Here is a 10,188-nt window from a genome sequence, read left to right as displayed (position 1 = left end):
ATGTGTGGAGCTGCATGGTGGAATGAGAGGCAGTGTTTTGCATTAATTGAGAAGGAGCTATTTCTTTAACTCACCTCCGAAAACACCTGCCATTGAAGACATTTTCTAGGTTTCACGAGGCAAAGACATTCCCAAGAGACAGTCTGGTTGTTTGAGTGCCCACTACAGGCCTGTTACCAAGGGAAATAAGGGGTCTTCCTTGCTAGGCATGCTGATGCTGTGAGCTTATTAACTGAGTCCAATTGTTCTGTAAAATTCTAAGGTTGTGTAAAGGGTGATTACCCAGGTTCTACTTCCCTAAGGTGAGGAGAACACATACTGACAATAGCTCAAGGGGATTCTAACGCAAAAAATCCAAAAAGGGCAAGCAATGACCCTGGTTATTCCTGCTGATGACACCTCACACAGATGACTCACTCTGAGTAATAGCAATAAAATTGACAGTACAATTTTGCTGTCACAATGTAAGAGTTGCCTTTGTAGATCATTGTATTATTTGTTCAGTTTCAGAAAAAATAGATTGGGCCAACTTCTGAAAACAGTATTATTTTTCCTAGATGCACTCCAAATTTAGGGTTGCCAGGCCATCAGCTAACCTGCAGCCTTTGACACAGTGAGCATGGAGTGGTGTGACCCAGATTAGTGATGCCTGCTTATGACTGTCAGGGCATGTCATCGTGGGTGGTTAGCTTCCAAGCCTCCCAGGCAATCCGTGAGACATGGACTTACCTCAAACCACCCACGCATGTCTGGCTCCTGCAGGATGGCATGCTCTGACAGCCACCGGGTGCCTGGGCCACCAGGAGGTCCTGCTGTTGCTCTGCCACTGGCACTGCCTCTCCCCATCCTCATCTACATCCATAGAGATGGAAGTCCCACCCTGTTCATCCTCTAAATTCATGTGCGTTCTCAGGAGCTAAACAAGCAAGGGACTGTGTTCTCACGTGTATCATTTGTTCATGTAACAAAGATGTTTAGAAGACTGTTGATTATCACCCCCTCCAGTCATCATTCTCACATTAATCCTAGCAGTTGGTGATCTGGAGAATGTTCTCAATCTTCTTGAGTTTTACATTTCTATCCTCTAAAGAGGAAAGTGCCTCACAATGTTGTTCTGAGGTTTATGTAATTCTATGAAGTGTTTATAAAGTTTAACAACATAAAAGTTGTTTTTTAGTGGTACTAACAACCAACTAGTATTGGATTTGCCCCATCCATCCAATATTATATTTACACAAAGTAGAGATTTTTACCAAAGAGAGTTATGCAAATCTCTGGTCTATTTGCTGTATCTCTGGGGAGATCTAGCTTTCAAAATATCAAAACAGGAGAATATTGCTTCCAACCACTGACTCCTCTGGCAAACTTTTCACCTAGAGGGAACAATCTGTCCAGATCAGTTTAAGGTGACTTGGAGCTTTTTCTCACCTTCTCTTAGATTCCATCTCTGTGAGAAAGAACCATTGATGGGCCAAGCTGCGTGTGCTCAGTTGAGAATGTTGATTCCCAATACTTTCTCTCACACTTCACCACCATGAAACTCAACCCTCGGGGATATTCTCCCAATGTATCAGTGAACAATTCTGGATGGAATAAGTCAGCATGTTTTGGTCCTCTTTCTTTTAAACCTACCTTAATGATCTGAACCCTCTTTATGAGCTATCTACTTAACAATCATGATAGTAAGTTAAAAATAATATTAATGAAAAAGAAGACATTTTATTGTCTCGATGTAAAAGTTGCCTTCATAAATCATTTTATTATCTATTCATTTTCAGAAAGAATAGATTGGACCAATTTCTAAAGCCAAAATCATTATTTTTCCTAGATGCACCCCAAATTTACTTGATGTAAATTGATATCCAACAATTTTATATAATGTTTAGCAACTTGGACAATTTTACAGAATGTCATTTAAAAGTGGAATTCTCTAGAAAATCTCCAGTGGAAATGGCATGGTGTTTTATTATTTGTTGATGACATGATTTTTGTATATGATCCTATTCCCCATTGTGCTCTGGATTCTGGTTGAGATTTCAGTGTTGATTTATCAACTTTCTGGGACCCTCTGCTCAACATGTTCTGTTTGCTCCTCTGGATCCACTCCCTACCCTTCTCTGTTTTTCCTCTGCTCCAGGAGACAGATGGGTCTGTGTAAATAGTATCAATGGCTTGTACTCCCTTTGGCTTCCAGTTCTCTTTGGGCAAATGGGAAGACACAGCAGGAGACGAGAAAGAGGAAAGAGAGTGAATTCAGAGAATATGTTTCCCCAGTCCTTCCCCATGAGGTCACCTCAGGCTAGTTGTGCCTCTCAACAGAGACCTGTGGTCCTCTCAAGTTAGTGTGCTCTACAGGACTCTCTCTTCAGGGCTCCAGCAACCCCACCCTCCTCAGGCCTAGAAGTAATATCTCTTAAAGATCTCCTACAATCCCACCTTTGTAAATAGTCTTCAAAAATAAATGTTTCTTATATTACCCTATTTTGAATGAGTCATTCACAGTTTAAGATTTTGATTGATACGGACTGTCTAGTTCACATCTTCGTACTTTCTATTTTATTCTGACTTAGACTTTCTCTTGTAAATTTTCTAATTCTTTTTCTTTTTTTAAATTGTATTTTTTTTTTTTTTGTAGCAGTGGAGTCTTGCTATGTTGCCCAGGCTGGTCTCAAACTCCTGGCCTCAAGTGGTCCTCCTGCTTCAGTCTCCCAAAGCACTAGGATTATAGGCATGAGCCACTGTGTCTAGCCCCTTTTTACTTTTAAAATATCCTTATAAACATTTTGTTTTAGTCTCACTTTTAAGGGAGGCAAGATATAAACAAGAAAAAAAATTTAGTTATTTGGAACTTTTTAAGACACTTCAAATCTTTTGAAAGACAAGGTAGAGATGAAATCAAGGCAGAGGAAGAAACAAAAAAGGAAAGTAAGAAAGAGTCCCTCAACTTAAAGATATTCAAGGACATCATCATTACCACCATCAACAAAAACCATTTCGTACTCTTTTAATATAATCTAAGCTCTGGAATTAACAATTCATATCCACCATGGAGGCCTCAAAGTGATGTCATGAAGCAGATGCTACTATTGTTCCATTTTACAGATGAAGAAAGTGAGGCTTGGAGGGGTGAAGTAACTGATCCAAGGTCATACAATTCCCAGTAAGGCAGGAATTTAACAGAATTAAGTCAAGCCTTTGTAGTACTGAGTTAGAAATAATCATGCTTTCTCTACTTTTGCGAGTATGAATTATAGCACTCTTGAAAACTAACCAGTAAAATAGATACAGACATTCTAGAGCAGACTGTCAAATCATTATCACTACTATAGTTTAAACCCTTCTTACCAATCTTGATTATTTTCCTTTTTAAACCATCCTGGACCTTAATTATAATTATAGCTCTTCTTGGTCTTTTGTGCTTAGCCTTTTGACTACCCTCCATCTGAGTGTCTCCAAGGGTCTATCTCTAAGCTGTCTACTTTCATTCCTTTTTAGCTCCGTTGTTGGTGACCTATTTCCTCTGTTAGACTCTTCAACCCTTTCAACTGACCATCTTTGGCAACTTTTTAAGACAGGTATTTTTCTATTTCCTACCATCAGCAGCAACTAGAAACAAAAAGAAATTTGCTTCTGAGAACATAGATACTGATCAATCAGAAGCCAAAACAATTTTTTAGCTTTATTCTTATTCCCCTTTTCATCAGCATTCTCTCTTTTGCTAATTTGAAATAGAGACTTTGACTTAATAGGAGGCCCATGGCAGCTGACCTACTGGAGGAATACCCTAATCAGGACTTCAGATCAAAACGCACTTCACGGTGGAATACAGTCAACCAAAGTTCTCACAAGGTTTTTGAACACCAATTTAAATGGCTTTCATTATAACCTTTTTAGGATGATGGATGTAACACTGAAATTTTGTCTTCTAACCATACAATTTCACCAGCAATATTCAAGAAGATTTTCCAGACATCTGTTTCTATTTTTCTCTTTATTTTTCTCAGATTCCCTCTGAGCTCATTGGCTGACCTTGACATCACAGCCAAGCCCTAAATGAAAGCATTTTATCACTCTCCATTTTTTTCCAAAGAAGGTCTTGAGATTTTATTTTCCAAGCAATAACAGATTCCATTTCTGAGACTTCTTATCATATCTTTAGCCACATCATAAATAACTTGAATTTTATATTGACAAGGAAAGTTCTATCGCACTTTTTTTTTTTTTTTTTGAAGAAACAGGGTTAACAAGCTGAATAGGACCCCTGGTTACTTTATATAACATGGTTGGTATAACTTCATTCTGAACTATGATGAAAAGCAGAAAATTGGGAATATTTGTATTTAAAGTATAAATTAGTCAAATTTTGAGCTGACATTATAGCAAAGGAATTGTCAAGTTTGAAATGCAGTCTGATGCCCTTGAAAATAATGAGAATATAATTAGAAAATAGTACACAAAATTCAGGGCTCTCAGAAGATCAGCCACAGAAGGATCACGTCATCCTCGGCAGAGTGTCTCAAATTTGTCTTTCAAATTGTTACCCCTGAAGAAGTTCAGTGATGTATCCAAGGTCACATACATGGATTTCTGCCTAAGTGAACCTTCTTCCTGTTTTCCTGGGCACCGTGTCTGAGAATGGCTGTCTGACTCATTCTTCTCTAAGCCCTAGAGGGACCACCAGGTTATGCAATTCTCCACAGGTATTTTGGCAGCTTCTTAGGATATTTGACTCAGGCCTCATCTCCACTCTTCTCTTAGGAGAGAATAAGCACGTTCTATGAGGGACATGAGACCACCAGAGAAGATGGTTACTCCCACAGCAGGATAACCGCCTTGTGGGACTAGAAGACCACCATTCTATGATCCAGCTTCAGATGAAATTTATTGAGCACCTACTATGCATCAAGCACTGTGCAAGGTACTCCCACAGAGACTATCTTTCTTGGGTGAGGAGGTTTACATACCTAACCTGATTCTACCACCAATTAGCACTGAGACCTTGGACCAAACTTTGAGTCTGCTTTCTTTCTATAAATCTGAAGAAAAGTTACCTGGCCTTCTTATCTCCTAGAAGTGTTATGTGGGTCAAATGAACTAATAAGTGGTAAAACACTTTCTTAAAATGTTGTTATTGAAATATAATGTACATACAGAAAACCGCATAAGTATATATGTGGATACATTTCACAAACTAAACACAGCCGTGGAATCAGTGCACAGTTCAAGAAACTGAATGAACATTACCCCATGAGTCCCCATCGTGTTCCCTAATGGCTGCCAGCCCCTCAAAGGGTAACCACCATTCTGACTTCTAACAGTCGAGCTATTTTGCCTGTTTTTCTACTGTACATAAATGGAGTCATATGCTATAAGCTTTCTGGTGTATGGCATTTTATTTTTCAGAATTATGCTTGTGAATTTCATCTGTGTTGCTGTGTGCTTTTGTAAGTTCTTTGTTCTCAATGCTGCGTGAATTCCATTGTACAAAGAGACATTTTACTTCCTACTCCATTGATAGACACTTGGGTAGTTTCTAGCTTTGGTCTGTTCATAATTATAAACATGCTTGGACATGCCTTTTGCTGAACATATGTATTCATCTCTGTTAGGCATATCTTGGAAGTGGAATTCCTGGCTCCTAGACTTTATGTATATTCAGCTTTAGGAGATGTTGCCAAATGACTTTCCAAATGGTTTCTCCAATTGACATGGCCAATAATAGAGCCTGAGAAATACCAACATTAGGTATTCTTAGAATTCTTTTTTTTCATTTTAGGTAAGTAAATTATTTCTTAATATAATCAGATTACCACCATTTTGAATGACTCATCGCAGGATTCATATTAACACACATGAATATTTCATATATTCATACTGTGTGTCTGAGGACATTTTATTATTCAATTTTGGTATATGCAGCATCTGGATCGATGAAAGTTAAGGCCACTGGAATATAACATCCATATTTATGCTATTCTACAGAAATAGGACATTCCAAGCTTGGCTTAATCCATATGCCATAAAATATATATTTCTCAACTAGTCTTATGTCGTAGCAATGGTTATTTTAAAAGTGTAATTTAACTAAATTAACTAGTGAGTCTGGTACTCAAGGTAAAGACCTTTGGCTTGAAGAGCTTCTCTAGAAGGTAAACTTTCAGTTTGGAGGAGACTCAGAGACCCTTCAGCCTACTCTCTTATCCTGTGAGGAATCTGGGATCCCCCAAAAGAAAGGACTTACTCATCACACCGGAGCTGCTTAGTATCAGAGCCAAGACCAGAACCCATATCCCCAGAGCCTCCCTTGACCTCATTTACATCGTCCCTGCCTCAAACTGGCCAAGGCTTCTTAAACAGTTAAGGAATAGATGCTGCTACACAATAAATGACCACAGAGGGAACCTCATATGGACAGGACAGCGGAGAGAAAGGCCTAGGTGAAGTCAGTGAAGACATAGCGGCTGTCGCAGTTGACTGTTCAGAGAGGCACTGAGGGAGAGCAGTGGTAACATATTCTACTGGTCATTCCCCAGGCTGCCAGTGAGTACAGACTGGAGACTAGACAGGAAGGTCTCACAGAGCAGTCCTGGCCAGTCACCCCTCCCCAGCCACACCTTCCTTCTGAAAACTTCCTCTGAAGTCTTCTCCTTCCCATCAGAGTTCTACCTGTTGCCCAGATTACTCTTCCCACAACCTTCCCTCATGCTGCTCCTGCCTTCACCCTGCTAATTCCTGCACATCCTTCAGATCTCTGTGTCTTCTCACTCCAGAGCCTATGTAATCATCACATCATTCCTCCCCCATGCTTGGCACTTCTTAAGTCCTCAGTAAATAATGAGGAATCAATGAATGAATGAATGAATGAATGAATGAACATGCTATCCAGTGCACTCCTTGTATAGTAATAGAGGCAGAAATCCTTGCCCTGGTCAACTTACCTTAGTTTCTTGTTCTTTGTCAGGGGACAGGAACAAGGGAGGGGGTTGTTGATATTGTTTCTTAAGTAACTTAAAAACTATCCTCAAGTATTGATTCTAACCTACAAGCAGAGTTAAGAACCACTGGGCTTAGGCAATTGTTATCAATTCTGGTTCTACATGAGAATGTTAACTTTTTAAAAATAATATTAACCTTTATATAATCAAAAGGACATTTTTGAGACTCAATTTTTAAGTAATTTGAGACTTACATAACAGTTGCAAAGAAAGATACATTTTTAATAAGAAGGATAAATGAGAATGGACTTCACATTTTTAATTTTCTCAAAGCCTAGAATGGTTCTGTTTCTCTGCTCTTCCCAGGGCACCCCTTCCTACTACCACTGCCCTCACCAGCAAAGACAAATGAAAAGGAGTGGGGGAGACAAAATGAAGCAAAACAAACAAAAACCTTCCATTATAGTATCATAGAATGGCCAGAGAGGAAAGGAGACAGTACCAAGCTAAGAGAGAAAATATAAAAACAAGGGGATTAGATGACATCAATGCAGTGGTTTTGCTCAGAAGACAAGGAATGTTGGAATGTAGGTGGCAAATTCCTGTCCTGAGGGACAAGTTTCAATTCTGTAACTGTTAGGCATGAAAATACAATAGGGCTTAATCTTACCAAATATAGATCCACCCTGGCCAAGTACAGGTATGTACCTTTGTGTAGTCATTTATTTGCCCTTCCCCTGCCCACTGCTTTCCATTAGCACATTGTGAAAATCCTGCCCTGGAAAGAAAAGAGACTAAAGCAAAAATTGAGTTAACACATTGGATTCTTGTGACATAGCTTAGACAGTTCCTCCATCGTCAAGCCCTTTAAGTCATGTTCAGTGAGTGTTCTGCTGGTTGGAAGGAGTTAAGGCATTTTGCTATTAATATCAGGTGGCAAATGATAGGCCAAGAACATCTGATTGTTTTTGCTGCTCTGTAAAGTTGAGGTTTAGCATCCAAAAGTAGTTTCTTTCATTAGAGAAGGAGGAAAAGCAGAGTGAATAAAACAGGAGCTGGAGTCTTGCCCACATAGTTCTATGAACCTGGACAAGCTGTTTCACCCCTCTGTGGCTCAGTGTACTCATCTACAAATAAGGGTAACGATAGTACCTACTTCAAGAGTTGTTAACAGGACTTAATGAGTTAATTAATACATGTCAAAAGCTTGGAATTGTGCCTGGCACATAACAAGGGCTCAAGATATGTTAGCTATTATCATCATAGTTATATGCTTGGTTTAGCTATAAATTCTTATTTTGAAAATGTGCATTCCTTTCAGTGTAATTGAAATATCAGGAAACAATTTGAGCATAACGTAAATGTCAAGTTTACTCTGCCATTTTATCTGCAAAAAATATTAGGTGAACCCAGGAAACTGCACCCAGCTGAACTGAGCTGTGAAGGATACACAAAATCCACACATTCACAAACCTGAGAAGCCTACCAGCTAGTGTAGTTCACCATGTATGTGATGGGCCACACCCATCCACAACCATCGTTACAATGTTTGATCAATTTCAGATAATCTCCTGACCATTTCACAACGATTTATCAACTGCAACCCTTCAGATACCCATTTCCACAAACAAATTTCTGTCTTTTTTTCTATGAGTGTTTATTGGCAAGCTTCAGGGTTTGAGACACACTGTCAGGAAGAAGTCCTGGAAAGCGAGCACAGTAAACAGGAAAGACAGAACTTCTATTGGTGCTTATTTCAAGATGGTGCCTGCATGTTTCAAAGGTCACCAAGCAGAATGCCAACCCACTGAAAATATTGCATAATGCATAAGGGCAGAACAGAAAATTAGGACCTATGTGTTCAGTACCGAATATATTAGACTTTTTCTTTCCTTAAAGTATATTCAGACTGAGGTTCCTAGAATTAAAAGAGTTTTTAACCCCAGAAGAGTTATTACAACCTTAAATTTCTGGATAAAATTCAGAGTGAAATATGTGCAAAACAAAACTGAGATCATTCCTGAATAACCAAGTTAAGCCTTTTGAGGCACTGAAAGCAAAACCCTCTCTGTGTGTCTTTCTCTCTCTCCTCTTTCATACACACTCTTCAAACCAATACAAAAAAATTACTTAAAGAAAATATAGGCATTTAAACACATAAAGTAAACTCTAAATAAATCTACAGTGTAGGAAATTTTGAGAGTACAAAAATAAGGAATGCACAAAATTTAAGCAAATGTCTACCCCCATTGCCCCTCCAAATGTAGTTTTACAATCTGCCTGCAAATGTTTATCAGTAAGAAGAAAGTGTCTAATGGATCAGAAACCTTATAAAAACATATTCAAGTAGAAAAAATGTTTTCCTCTATCTAAATACCACTGAATCCTAGGGATCAAACAAACAAACATAAAGACAATACATAGCAGAGGCAAAATGCCACCACCCTGTTTGTTAGTTGATGACTTCCTGATCTCAGTTAAGAAAAGTCAGCTTGTGCTGCTCTGGATCTTCTTAGAAGGTAGAAATAAAATTAACCCCACGCAAAACCCCATGAAATTCATTTGCACTTACCTAAAGTTCCCCATACCCTCAAGTCTTATAGGGAACACTACTTCATTTTCAATTTACAAACAAAAGTATGCATTACATTCCTGCCATCTGCCACGTACTGTGTTCAAATGCCATGCTCACCATTACCACCTGACAACCATGGTTGTGGGAGCGGGAGGCAGCTCCGCTCCCCTAAATTCAGAGCTTGGACTTAACCTTCACCAGAGCTGCTAGCACCATTAGAGGGCAGCGTTTTCACGAGCTCTGGCAACATCCAGGGCATGTGTAGAGAAGTGATCAAGACTCCTTCTTGTGGGGTACCCAGGAAGGTAGTCTCTGCCCTGAACTTGGCTCTTTTCTCAGACTGTGTGACATTTAACTTACTCATTGAAAAGAAAGATGGCTGTTTATGGGGCCAGTATGACCACAGGAAGTAGCAGAAATCCTGAATTTAGAAATGGTAAAATTCCTGAGAGTTGAAGGCTTATTGAAGACTGTGCAAGATCATCTCCGGAAACAGTAGATAGGAAGCCATGAATAAAGCCAGTATCAACCATCGTTACAGGGATGAAGCTACAGGACAGGTCTCACTGGCCTCAACTTAGACTTAGCTCCAGAGTCAGCTAACATCTCTCCCAGGAAGAGAAACTTGGACAAGATTCAGCATAAACCTTATCCTGGACCTTGCTGGGCATTCTTCTC

At 39.3% G+C, this 10,188-nt stretch overlaps 1 long non-coding RNA gene across 1 annotated transcript; it reads right to left on the bottom strand.

The window, feature by feature from the left end:
* Positions 1-3,974: 3,974 nt before the first annotated feature.
* On the bottom strand, positions 3,975-9,850 carry LOC105504983. The gene is made up of 2 exons (XR_001000678.1): positions 9,628-9,850; positions 3,975-5,725 (listed from the first exon to the last, which is right to left on the bottom strand). It is a non-coding gene; the product is annotated as an uncharacterized LOC105504983 (long non-coding RNA).
* Positions 9,851-10,188: the final 338 nt, after the last annotated feature.

Source organism: Colobus angolensis, unplaced genomic scaffold, assembly GCF_000951035.1.
Source record: "Colobus angolensis palliatus isolate OR3802 unplaced genomic scaffold, Cang.pa_1.0 Scaffold97, whole genome shotgun sequence".
Lineage (NCBI taxonomy): Eukaryota > Metazoa > Chordata > Mammalia > Primates > Cercopithecidae > Colobus > Colobus angolensis.
The sequence above is the reverse complement of the archived record's forward strand: the minus strand, read 5'-3'. Positions and strand labels throughout refer to the sequence as shown.